Below are 13,621 nucleotides of genomic sequence, written 5' to 3' on the forward strand. Positions count from 1 at the left end.
AGTAGTAAACAATAACCCAAAAGACACTAGTAAATATTCACCTGTCAAGAACCACCTTAATGGCGTAAATTCTCAAGACATAAAGTTCTATAATAGATAGAACAAAAAATATATATTTTGCCTAGAAGAATCTCATTTCACCTCAATAAAAAAAAAACACATAGGATAAAAGTGAAGAATAAGAGAAAGATATCTCAAGAAAATGGAAATAAAAATTAGAAGTAGCTTTTCTTATATTACAAAAAAATAGATCTTAATACCAAAGTAAAAATAGAAAAAAAGTCATTATATAATGACAAATAGGACAAAAGTCATTATATAATGACAAATGGTTTTAATTAAGCAAGAAACTATCATAAGTATAAATATAAAATCACATAATACTACAACACAAAGACATAAGACAGACTTCATCTAAAGGGAGAGAGAGAGACTTCAATGCATATTAATAGAGGACTTCTAATAACAGCGTTTGAAAAATGGATGGATCATTCATCTAAAACACAAAAAAAGAGACATAGGATTGAAAGTGTTTTGACCATAGAAATATAAGGACAGCATTCCTCTGGTGAGCAAACTCCCAGGAGGTAACAGGCACCATGTTTCCTATGTTTGGAATATTCAGCAGTTTCTTTCAGAAACTAGCAAGATAACTAACACATGTGCAATATCTAGCTGTTGTGGCAATGCCTTGCATGGGGAAGCTCTTTGCTATAATCTTATCAGCCTCAATCTTGACTTTAGGCACTTAGCACCGGGGGGGACTCTCTTTTTAGACAACCACAGTGTTTTGCCAAGCTCTGATGCACCTAAAGCTCTCCACATAATAGTAACTTTAAACAATGGACTTACTTGAGAGCCACAAAAATCTCCTAACATTGCACATTGCAACCTTAGTAGGTAAATAACAAAGAAGCTGTATAATGTTGCTAAATCTGTAGCCTAATTGCACAATGAACAATAATGTACTGGTGATTCCAGTGACCTAATGTAACCTACTACTATAAGTAAAGCTGGCAGCTTGGACAAGGAGAATTTCTGTCATTCTGTCATTCTGCCTCTGCACCTTGCTTCTGATTCTTCTTCTTTCTTTACACAGGATTTAAAGTACACTGCAGAGCAGATGGACTCAACGGAAGTTTCAAAAAAAAAAAAAAAAAAGACAAAGTCTTCACAACAGTAACAACAACATTCTCCAGAATAGACACTAGGTTAAGTCATAAAACAAACCTTAACAAATTTTAGAAGCTAAAAAATCATTTCAAATATTTTTTTCTGAACACAATGGAATAAAACTGTAAACCTACAACAGGAGGAACTTCAGAAACATTATGTGTGTCTGCAAATGTAACAACAAGCTTTCAAATAGCCAAGAGTCAATGAATAAACAGAATGTAAATTTTAAAAAATTCTTTAGATAAAATGATGATAGAAACACAAAACGAAAAACCCTATAGCATAGAGCAGGGACAATTTTAAGAAGATTAGATCAGTACATACCTACATCAAAAAAGAAAACAACCAAGACTTCCACTTCAAGGAGGTAGAAAATCAAGAACAAGCCAGACCCAAAACTAGTAGAAGAAAAAATACTAAACATCAGAGAAGAGGTAAATAAAATAAAGACTAAAATATTATTTTAAAAATATCAAAAACAGAAAGTATTTATTTATTTATTAATGTATTTATTTATCCCTAGGCTTGAACTCAGAAGCAACCACTCACCAAGAGATGTCTTCAGCCCTAGTTTGTTTTTTTATGGAGAGAAAGTGTCTCATAGAGTGGCTCAGTGCCTTACTTTTGCTCAGGCTGGCTTTGAACTTGCCTTCCTCTTGCCTCACTTTGAGGATCTAAACTATTCATGTCAATGGTTAAGAGCACAGCTTTTCCATTGAACTCACTTAAGCAGAGGCAAGATCATGATGCTGTATAATATGAGGATTCCCAGACGTGACACCTATGGACATATTCGCCTTGGCTTTTTCCACGGAAATGACTCTGCTTGGTGCATGGTTTGGCTTCTTCTCTTTTTGGGGGGAGAGTTCTGCTGGAGCCTGAACCCAGAGCATCATGCATGCTAGGCAAGTGCTTCCCCATGGAGCTGTGCCCCCAGCTGTCCTTGGCCTTCCTTGGTGTCACGGAGTCTGACGGGCTCAACAGACGGACTCAGTTGTGTTCTAATTTTTGGTTTTGGGGGGTTATTCTATAATTGCTGCCAGCAACCTGAAGCCCATCCAATGTGGAGAAGGGGTCACATGCAATTCTGTAGGTTCATTTTATTAAATGATGTCTTGCTTTCCTGGGCTCACAGGGGCTTTGTGGCTGCCCCTTAGGCACACTCACGTAGCTGGGTATCTCTGCAATTGTCACCTTGGGCCTCATCATGCACTCTTGGCTAGTGTCAAGATGATTGAAGTGGGTGACACCCCAAAAGACCAAGCTCTTTTCAACAGAGCTGAGAAATGTAAGAAAGATCATGGTTACAGTTCTGGTGTCTAGTAGAGAATTTGAATTGGCTCTAAAATTAGGGGCATTAAAACAGCCCAGTTTGGCCTGTGTGCTTGGCCTGCCAGCCCTGTAGGTGCTCCATGGCCTGGTAATGAGAGAGCACTTCTGGGAGGTGCTGGGTATGGGGGAAGGCCAGGCAGGGCAGGAGAGTGCAGGAATGCCCCAGAGGATGGAATTGAAGGATCAGGGCATGGAGGTCACAGCTTCACCAGCCATGATTTCCGTACCTTGTGAAGGAGGTGACATCTACTTCAGAGCTGTTATAAGAATTTAATCAAAGCCAGGTGCTGTGGAGTATGCCTGTAATTGCAGCAACTCTGGAGGCTGAGGCAGGAGGATGGCCAGTTGGAGGCCAGCCTCAGCAACTTAGTGAGGCCCTAAGCAACTCAGTGAGACCCTGTCTGTAAATAAATTAAAAAATGGTTGGGGAAGGTGCTCAGGGTTGAAGCACCTTTGCTCAGTCCTCAGTACTAAAAAAAAAGGATTAAACTGAATAATACTCTCACAGTGCCTAGCACATGGTAGTTATTTAGCAAGTGCTATTTTTTTCTGCATTTAAAAAAATTTAATGAGCAGAAAGGTGATCCTCTCAGTCTAGCTCTGCTGTTGATTTGTTTTGTGATGTGGAAGAAATTTAGATAATAGTTCTGCAGTCTCAGTTTCTATGTGCTGTTAAACTAGGTTAAGAGTAATGGCCATATCAAATGATAGGCAGTCCCAATAATGGGGACCAGCCTCAGAGTCAGCCAAGCCTAGCCTCTGTTAACTGGAATGTATTATTTAGAAAACAATAATTACAATTTTCTACTCTGCCATCTTCCATACAGCATGCCTTAGAGATCTTAAGTTAGAAGGTTAAATAATTGAGTGAGAAATCCATCTAACTTAAATTTGTGAGTTTCAGACACAAATCAAGATTGTAGAATATATTTATGTATTAATGTATTAATCATTAATGAATTAAGTAATGCATTATTAAATAATAAGTAATGCATTTATTATTCAATGCCTTAAATTAATGCATCATTTTTCTAAAGCACTAATAAGTGGTTTTCTTTTTTTTTATTTTTTATTTTGGACATTTTAAAATATACTTGGCTTAGTGCAGTGGTGCACGCCTCTAATCCCAGCAGCTCGGGAGGCTGAGGCAGGAGGATTGTGAGTTCAAAGCCAGCCTCAGCAACAGCGAAGCCCTAAGCATGTCAGTGAGACCCTGTCTCTAAATAAAACACAAAATAGTGCTGGGGATGAGGCTCAGTGGTTGAGTACCCCTGAGTTCAATCCCCGGTACCAAAAGCAAAACAAACACAAAAAAATTGCATTATTTTTCTAAAGCCCAAATCAGGTGTTTTTTCTCTTTCTCTTTTTGTTTTTTATATTATTTTTTTGCAGACCTGGAAATGGAACTCAGTGTCTCTACCACTGAGCTGCAGACCCAGAAGTTTTCTCCTTACCCTTGATAATTTTTTAAAATGTTTTTCCATCTTAAGAATTCAAGATCATTTTTTACAGAAAAGAATTTAGGATGACTGGGCTGAGGTGTAGTAGAGCACTTGCCTACCATCAGCAAGGCCCTGGGTTCAATCCCTAAAGTACAAAAAAGACCAAAGATGCTTTCACTAGAAAGCCTCTGAGTTCTCCTGCACTTTGACATGTGACAGTTGGACAATCCTTACCAAGTTCCTGGGTGCAGTGTCAGTATTTGTCATCTGTGTTCCTGCCACACTCTGCTAAGGGTTTTCTTGGGATCCTAGTGTTTGGCATGATTGTTACCATCGGCCAGTCCATCGTGGATGTGATGACAGGCATGGACAGGGATCCCTCAAAGATGGGTGCTGCGATCTGCCTGCTGATCACCACTCAGGTGAACCCCCAATTGCACCCTGCTTCCTGAGTGACCGCACCATCCCTCTTCCTCATCAGCAGTACTCATGGGGCCAGGCCAGGCTCAGGTCTGGGCTCAGGGTTAAACACTGGCCTGAGCAGGGTGAAACCTCGAGTTGGAGGCTGGGCACCGCCCAAAAAGAAATCAATCAAATAAAGACACTGAGCCCATCTACAACGAGAAATATTGAAATCAATAAAGGCATGCTGTCCACCTGCAAACCCCAAACAATTAAGAAACAAAAACAAAAAATGTAGGGGTTTTGGCTGGGGCTAAGTGGTAGAGGCTCACCTGTCATGCGCAAGGCCTTGGTCTCCATCCTCAGCACCCCATAAAAATAAAATAAAGACGTTGTGTCCATCTCCAACTAAAAAACAGATTTAAAAAAAAATAAAGAATCAAAAGACCCTGGCTTTGGCTTCTGAATTCCCGGGAGGCAGATTGAGAAGGGTCTCTTTTTTGGCCTTCATAGCAGAAAGCCCCGTCTTTGAAGATGGAAGGAACCAGGGCCCTAGGGCCAGTAACGCAGAGTCCATTTTTATTAATTAATTTATTTTAATTCTGCAGTTCTTTGTGGTGGGCTTGATCGTCCTCCTTTTGGATGACCTTCTTTAGAAAGGGCACGGCCTGGGCTTTGACTTCTCCCTCTCCATTTCAAGCAACATCTGTGTAACCATCCTGGGAAAAGCCTTCAACCCCAGCACCATCAACACCAACCAAGGTAAGGGCCCTGTCTCCTGTGGGGCACTTCTGCAGGAAGTTTTCATGCATGCAGAGTATTCCTCTGGGGGAAAATGTCTGTTTCAGAAACATTTCTTCTGAATTTTCAGTGTGCAAAGTTTTAAAAATATAGCTGAGTGCAGAGGCTCAAGCCTGTCATCCCAGCAGCTCAGGAGGCAGAGGCAAAAGGATCACAAGTTGGAGGCCAGCCTCAGCAACTTAGTGAGGTCCTAAGAAACTCAGTGAGACACTGTCTCTAAATAAAATTAAAAAGGGCTGGGAAAAGGGCTCAGAGGTTAAGTGGTCCTGGGTTAAATCCCTAGTTCCAAATAATAATAATAATAATAATAATAATAATAATAATAATAATAATAACACCTCTTATAAAAATATTTCAAAGACAGTTAACATGCCACAGAGTAATCCTGCCTCATATTTCTTAGCAGGAACCTGCACTGCAAAGATAAAGAAGTGTTGATTTTAGCCAATTGTCTTCTGGTGGACATTTCAGTCCTTTCTCAGTCACAGGTAGCATCGAAGTGAATATCCTTGGTCAATCATCTGCACATATTGTAGCAGTTGTTCTTAGAGAATAAGATTTTTAAAAGGAAATTGCTACACCAAACCACTTGTTCAGGCAAGGAGCAGTTAGTTCGATGATTACAAGTTCAAGAACAGCCTTGGCAAATAAGTGAGAGCCTGTCTCAAAAAGGGCTGGGGTAGAAAGAGTGTTCCTGGGTTCAATCCGCAGTACTGCCAATTTGGGGTGAAAGGCACTAGGGATTGAACTCAGGGACAGTTAACCCCTGAGCCCCATCCCCAACCCTCTTTTTGTATTTTATTCAGAGACAGGGTCTCCCTGAGTTGCTTAGAGCCCCAATTTGGCTGAGGTTAGCCTCCAGTTTGCAATCCTCCTGCTTTAGCCTCCAGAGCCACTGGGATTACAGGCAGGCACCATGACACCTGGCTTACAAATCTTAATAAAATAAAAATTGCAAAACATGTGAGACTTCTCAGGAGAGGGAAACTGACTTTTTTTTCTTTTCTTTCTCTTTTGGCCTCTGAACCCTGAATCTGTTATTTGCTGGGAAGTCTCTCTCATGGAAAATATTTGTGTGTTTTCTTGGAATTGACTGTGGAGCTTATTCTTGGCCTCCAGTGCCACGTCATCAAATTGAGAAAACTGCAGATGGGTCTCTGCAGGGAGTGTGAGGGTTCCCATGGGAAAGACTAAACCATGGGAAGGAGGGTCAGGGACACTTACAGAAGAGTAGGCAAAGGGACACCAGACTCTTCCTAGAATTTCAGAAAATCTAAGGTTGAGGATCTGGGGGTGCAAAGCAGATGGGCCCCAGCTGTGGATGTGGGGGTGAAAGCTGGGTAGGAGTCGGGGTGTCGGCCAAGACCTCCTGGCTTTGGGGGGGCTGCATTCGAAAGGAGCGGGAGCAGTGGTGGCCACAGGGGACCAGTCAGCGAAGGCTTGGGCTGCGGCATCCAGCCAAAGGATCACTTTGCTCTGGAACAGGATAGTGAGTGAGGGGACAGCTTTGGAAGGAATGATTTGCTGTTCCTGAGAGACAGGCTGAGAAAATGGCTGGGGAAGTGGCACAGCCATCCAGCCTGAGCCAGCCAGTGTGACATCAGAGCGAGGACCTTAGGACTTAGAGAGAGATGAAGGCCACAGACAACCAAGACATGGAGGTGGCTGCCCTTGGCTACCTCTGGGAACTGCCTGGGGCAGAGGGCCTACCTGGGGGGATTTGAGTGGTGCTGTAAGGAGCCAAAATGGTGGAGCCCTGGGGACACCCCCAGGATGGGCAAGAAGAGGGTGGAGCAGGCACAGGCAGTTTGCAGCTGGAAGGGCCACCTTTTACCAGGAGTGCCACCATGGCTCAGCTTGCGACCTGGAAAGTGGGGTGTGGAAGGGCCCCTAGGGTAGAGATCACAGCTGGTCCTTCTTCACTGAGGTGGGGGACAGTCCAGGCTGGGAGGGAGGTGGACAGTACAGACGCCACACGACTCTCACCCCCGGGCAACACTAGCACATGAAACAACCCAGTTCCCAGAGATCAGCGGGTAGTGATTTGCAAGAAATGACCATTTTAAACATTCAGAAGGCTCCTAAGGCCCTCACCCTGACTTTGCTGTGACCCACCTTTTATTCCAGACACTTGTCAGGCAGGTGCTGCTAAGCACCAGGAGCTTCTGTGGGTGCTAAGAATACAAAGGGAGATAACATAAGACATGTGAGTGTCAGTGTCATCCCAGGGTCCCGGGTCAGAGTAGAGCAGAGAAGGAAGATGGGGCGACTGAGGAAGAGTGTTACGGGTCCGTCTAGAGAACGTGGCAGGTGCAATGGCCCTGGAGCAGAGATGAGCTGGTGTGTTTGAGGGTCGGCATGTGGCTCAGTGGAGCAAGTTAGGGAAGTTCAGAGAGGTCACTGGTGGCAAGAGCAGCCAGGAAAAGTCCCTGCTTTCTCCCCCTGGGTTTGCTGAACTTCCTCTTTTACAAAATACTCAAGCTTTAATGTCTCCAGATTCTCAACCACAGGGACATCAGCTGTTGTCCCACACAGCCAGAGGTAGCAGGGAGAGGGGCTGTCAGAAGACCATCACGGGGATGCCAGGGGCCAGGGAAAGCTAGGATAGTGTTTCTGTCACAGACATCCTGTCCATGTGGTCTTCAGGACAAATGGCCCATCTGAGTGGCCATCCAGAAGGTGATGCGAGTCCTGCTGTCCCAAATCTGGGGTGACAGGAAAATGCTGTCCCAGGGAGAGACTGGGATGTCTTAGTCCCCAGCCATTAGCCACTCTGCCCACAGATGCCATGTCTAGGAAAGCACCGACCTGGCATCAGGGGCCATGGTGACAGTGTTTCCCACTGTCCTTTTGTTCTAAACTCAGTCTCACGCCATTTCTGAAGTGCTCAGACCTTGTTGCCCTGTGCTGCAGTGTCCCTGGTCGGTCTTTTGCCTGTTTCTCAGGCCAGGCCCCTTTCTGCCTGTTGATGAGGCTGAGGCAGGAGGATCTCAACTTGGAGGCCAGCCTCAGCAACAGCAAGGCCTCAGCAACTCAGCGAGATGCTGTCTGTGAATGAAATACAAATAGGCTGGGATTGGGGTTCAGTGGCCGAGGGCCCATGGGTTCCATCTCTGGTGCCAAAAAAAATCCAGACAGTGACCCCGTGACTGTGGTGCCGTGAGTTTACGGGTTGAGTCTCCTGGCTGATTCTGTTCTCCTGCCTCTGCATTGGCCAGGAGGAGGCCTAAGACCCAGCGGAGTCCAGCCCCTTGTTATTCCCTTCACGTTTGTGTCCTCCTCTGCCAACAGGCATGGAATTGGAGGGCGCCATTATTATTGCACTATTTCATCTCTGTGCCACGTGCACAAAGTCCGAGCAATTAGAGAGGCTTTCCCCCGCCAGAATCTCCCCGACCTCATGAACCTCATTGCCTCCATCTTTGTCTTTGCTGTGGTCATCCATTTCCAGGTGTGTCCAGCGTGAGCACAGGAAGTCTGCAATTCTTTTTCTTTATTTTTTTGGTACCAGGGATGGAACCCAGGGGCACTGAACCCCTGAGCCCCATCCCCAGCCCTTTTTATATTTTATTTAGAGACGGAGTCTTGCTGAGTTGCTGAGGCTGGCCTCCAATTTGCAGTCCTCCTGCCTCAGCCTCCAGAGCTGCTGGTGATGACAGGCATGCACCACTGTCTCTGGCTTCGGTATAATTGTTTTTTTTCTTTTTTTTTTCTGTTTAGATATGAATGGCTGTAGAGTGGACTTTAGTACATTTTGAAACCAGTTTTTCTGGTCTTTTTTCTGTGTGTGCCCCAATCACAGTGGTTGTGAGGGAAGGGGAAGGTGCTCTCCAGCAGTGTCAGAAGTGGGGTCCCCAGAGCTGGTGCCACCTCTCGTGTCTCTGGACCATAGGGGACAGCAAGGCAGTGAAGAGCGCCCTGTTCTGTGTCCTCAGGGCTTCTGGGTGGACCTGCCCATCAAGACTGCGCACTACCAGGGCCAGTACCACACCTACCCTATCGAGCCCTTCTTCACCTCCAATGTCCCGATCGTCCTGCAGTCTGCCCTGGTCCCCACCCCTACGTCATCTCCCAGATGCTGTAGGCCTGCTTCTGCGGGCACCTGCTCGTCAGTCTGTCGGGCACCTGGTCTGTCAGTCAGATGTTCCCAAGGATCCTCTCCTGGCCACAGAGTGGGTGTTGCTGCTCAGCATCTGTGCGTCTTGCTACTGACCAAGTGTCTCACCCACAGATCTCCTCCCCTGTGTCCTTTCCCAAATTCTGTGCAGGACGTTTTTTGTAACAGGGACTAAACCAAGGGGCCCTTGACTCCTGAGCCCTGTTCCACCCCTATTTAGAGTCAGGGTCTCACTGAGCTGCTTAGGGCCTTTCTAAGTGTCCGAGGCTGGCCTCCAACTTGCCATCCTCCTGCCTCAGCCTCCTGAGCTGTGGGGTGACAGGCATGTGTCATTGTGCCCAGCTGCAATCACAGTCTTTGATCTGCTCTGGGTTCATCTTGAAGCTCAGGTTCAGTAGACGCAGCATCCCAGATCTTCTGTTCCTTCTTCCAAGGACACGTCTTCTGGAGGCCCCACCTGCACCTATGCAGTTTGTGGCCTGTGTTACTACCTGTCTCTGCTGGAGTCCTTTGGTTCCATGTTGGAGGACCCTGTCCATGTGGTAGTGTACCTAGTGTTCATGCTGGGATCCTGCGCCTTCTTCTCTAAGATCTGGGTCGAGGTCTTGGGCTCATCTACCAAGAATGCAAGTATGAATGGACGTTCTTAAAGTGTCACTCGGCTTGTTGCTTTGTCACAGTGGTGGTTTGTGACATGCAGATGGGCCACCCACCTTGGTGAGACAGTTCAGAGCATTAAGGACAGATGGATGGAGCTCAGCCATCAGCAGCAGGTCTGAGAACCTGAAGCCAGAGTGGAAAATCACACATTGTCTGGTCTTCTTACAGCACCTTTTTGGTCCAGGGACACTTAACCCCTGAGCCCTTGTTAGATTTCATCTGGAGACGGGGTCTCGCTGAGCTGCTCAGGGCCTTGCTAAGTGGCTGAGGCTGGCCTCCAAATTGTGATCCTCCTGCCTCAGCCTCCCAAGCTGCTGGAATGACAGGGGTGCACCCCAGGCCTTAGGGCATTTTTAAAGTCCGTGTAAAGACATAGAGCTGCAGAAATAGCCCTTTACATGTCCAGCAGCTTGAGACCTTTTCCTCTGAGCCCACCTCTGAACATATCCTCTGCTGTGGGCATCATGCAGGTGGCCAAGCAGCTGAAGGAGCAGCAGATGGTGATGCGGGGCCACCGGGAGACATCCATGGTACATGAGCTCAACCGGCAAGTGCAGTACCCACCCCCAGTCAGCAGGTGCAGCTCCCGGGCCTCGAGCACCGGTGGTCCTTGTGGTCTCCAGTGTCCATGTGTCTCATTCTCAGATCACAGGGTAGGCAAGGTCCCTGTGTCATTGGATATTTATGAACCTGCTAAGTGCTGGATGCTGGGGACATGCAATAAGATGCCTGGCGCCCTCAGCAGGGAGCCAGGTGCATGCAGTCTGGCGACCAAGCATGGGGCTCTGTAGGGATGGTGCTGGCAGCAGGGGACCCTCACCTCTGCTCATGCTAGTGGGATGCTGCCCTAGGCATCCAGGAGCAGTGTCCAGGCTCTGAGCACAGAGTGGGGCTCCAGATGGACCTGAGCTGAAGTGCCAGGCTCTCTGAGGCACACCTGGAGGCCAAGGCACAAGGATGGCAAGGTGGAGGCCAACCTCAGAAACTTAGTGAGGTCCTGAGTAACTCAGTGAGACCCTGTCTCTAAATGTAATACAAAAAAGGGCTGGGGACAGGGCTCAGGGTTGGAGCACCCCTGGGTTAAATCCCCAAGACCGAAAAAAGACAGATGGTTGATGTGGCTGAGAGGCCAGCAGAGCCGCAGAGGGCTGGTGGTGTTGGAAGCAGGGAGGTCAGTTCCAGCAGACAAGGCCACAGCAAAGAGGAGGCCAGGGTGGCCGTCACCTTGGGGTGGAGAGGAGGGAGGGTGGGAGAGGCCCCAGGGTGCAGGTGCCTGGGGCAGGAGGAGCACCCGCTGCAGCTACACCTCGTCCTGGATTGAGGGCTGCCCCTGGCCTTCCTGGTGACCTCTGCCATTTTCTCAGCTCTTCCTCTGCCACTCGGCAGCAGCCACAGTGAGAAGGGCTGTGTCTACAAAGTCAGGTGGCAGCCCAGGTTGTCCTGTGGGTTCTCAATTGGTGACCTTTCCTGAAAGAAGCAACCACAGGAAAAGCCACAGTTGCAAATTCTTGGTTGCTTTCAAGTCCTTGGTAGGGACAGTGGACATTTCGAGAGACATCTTCAGCATTTGAATCTCATACCCAGCCCTCCAGCCCCCTTACTGAGGACCAGACCCAGGGTCACTTGAGCCCTAAGCCACGACCCCAGACCTTTTTATATTTTATTTAGAGACAGGATCTTCTGAGCTGCTTAGGGCCTTGCAAAGCAGCTGAGGCTGGCCTCCACCTTGTGATCTTCCTGCCTCAGCCTCCCGAGTTACTGGGGTAACAGGTATGGACCACTGTGTTCAGCAGCCTTTCAGTTTGGACTAGTCACAGTCCCCTAACAGGGACTAGGTCCCATAGCATTAGTGGGGCACACAGGGGTGTTAGCAGAGGATACTTCAGGGAGGTGGTGGGGCCTCCTGATGTTCTGGTATCAGTTGTGGGCAAGCCTGGTGGCCAGCTTGGGGGCTCTGTGGTGGCCTGGGCCTGACCACCTGCCCTCCCCCCAGATACATCCCCATGGCAGCGGCCTCTGGGGGCCTGTGTCTTGGGGCCTCTCGGTCCTGGCTGCCTTCCTGGGCACCATCGGCTTGGGGACGGGGATGCTGTTGGCAGTCATCAACATCTCCCAGTCCTTCGAGATTTCCGTCAAGGAGCCGAGCGAGGTGGGCAGCATGGGCACCCTGCTCTTCTGAGAGCCACGCCTATCTGAGGACCAGGGAGGACGCTGGGCAGTGCCTCGGAAGGCAGTGGTGGCCGGGGGCAGCAGTGCTGTGTCGCGTGGGGACCTTGTCGTCTGGCTGACGTCTGTCCCTCCTCTCCACCATGGGGTGGCCACCCTCAGCGGGGCTCCTCTCCTCCTTCTAGCATTGGCAGCTGCAGCCTTGACAGGGATGGGGTGCGCTGTCCCCATTTTCTGTCTGACTTTGGTTTTGGCCTTCCCTCCCCCCCTCAGTGATGTGTGCAACCACTGTGGTGTCCCTGGTCCCCACAAAGGTGGCTTTTTGACTGGGTTGGAAGCACAAAATCTCTGTGTGTGGCCTTAGGGTGGTCAGGAGTCGACTCTCACCTCCTCTGGGGAAATGGACAGCGTCACCAGCATGTCCTCAGCATCACTAGCAGTGGCACTCTCTTGGTGCAGACTGTTCCCGTGGGGGGCATTGGGTCCCCTGGACTCAGGATAAAACAGCTCCTGGCCCAGCCATAAGCAGCTGCTCTCCCACCAAGTGTCCAGATGGGCCTCGTGCTGGGACACAGCCAGGACTGCCATCCCTGTCACCTCGGGGCCAACTTGTGGCCAGGCAGCTGTGTCCTCATCCGGGGGAGGCCTGGGGTTGCCACCTCCACCTTGCCTGGCAGAGCTTGGTGCCCTCAGGGGACCACCCTGCCAAGTCCAATTGTCCAGATTCCAGTCAGCCTTGGTGCATCCTCACTGTACAGCTGCCCCCGTGCCCCTGGGAAGGGATGTCTTTTGTCTCTCCCTGTGTTTCTAGAATGTTCTGACTGCACTTAGGGACCAAATGCTAGTAAGGGGACAGCGAGACGCCACCAGCTCTGTCGGCCTCCACCACATTCAGCCTCCACCACACTCAGAGGCCAGGAGGGGAGGTTCAGGCTCAGGGCCTGAGCTCAGGGTCAGGGGCTCAGGGTCCCTGGGAAGATACTCTGGTGTCTGAGACAGAAAGACAATGTTGTCTGAGGTGACAGGTGACATAGTCCATGAAGCTGGTGACCTTTCCAGAGTTCTCAGACGCCCCTCTCAGACTCAGCTTCAGGCTCCCTCAGGAGGGTGCCCCAATTCTGCACGGGCCCTGTCATGGCTCAGTAGAGGTGGCACACTGTACCTAGAGACCTGGGACAAGAACCAGAGGGGCCCTGGCCCCAACCAGGTACTAGCACCTTCTCCCATGTGGCCTTGTCTAGACCCAGTCCCCAGCAGGGCAGCCCCAACACCAGCCACATCACAGTGGGTGGGTGGGAAGGGGCTGACCCAGCTTCCAGGGGACAGTCACTGTGGACGCCAAAATGGCATAACTGAGATACGATGGTTAAATGGTAAATAAAGGCAACTTTTTACAAACTGCTGGTTCACGGTCTTGTCTCCGCTCAAGCTCATCCCCAGAGACACGCTGCAGTGCAGTCTGGCCTTCCTCCTGCTGGGAGCATCCTCTTGTGCTCACGCCTGTTTCCAAATGACTCGGGAGGCT

At 48.8% G+C, this 13,621-nt stretch overlaps 1 pseudogene; it reads left to right on the forward strand.

Moving 5' to 3' along the window:
* The first annotated feature begins 2,333 nt into the window (after window positions 1-2,333).
* LOC124075926 (protein transport protein Sec61 subunit alpha-like) lies at window positions 2,334-13,366 on the forward strand (annotated as a pseudogene).
* Window positions 13,367-13,621: the final 255 nt, after the last annotated feature.

The sequence above is a fragment of the Marmota monax genome, unplaced genomic scaffold, assembly GCF_021218885.2.
Source record: "Marmota monax isolate L192 unplaced genomic scaffold, Marmota_monax_Labrador192_F-V1.1 WCK01_AAM20220418_F8-fsc01684, whole genome shotgun sequence".
NCBI classification, from domain to species: Eukaryota; Metazoa; Chordata; class Mammalia; order Rodentia; family Sciuridae; genus Marmota; species Marmota monax.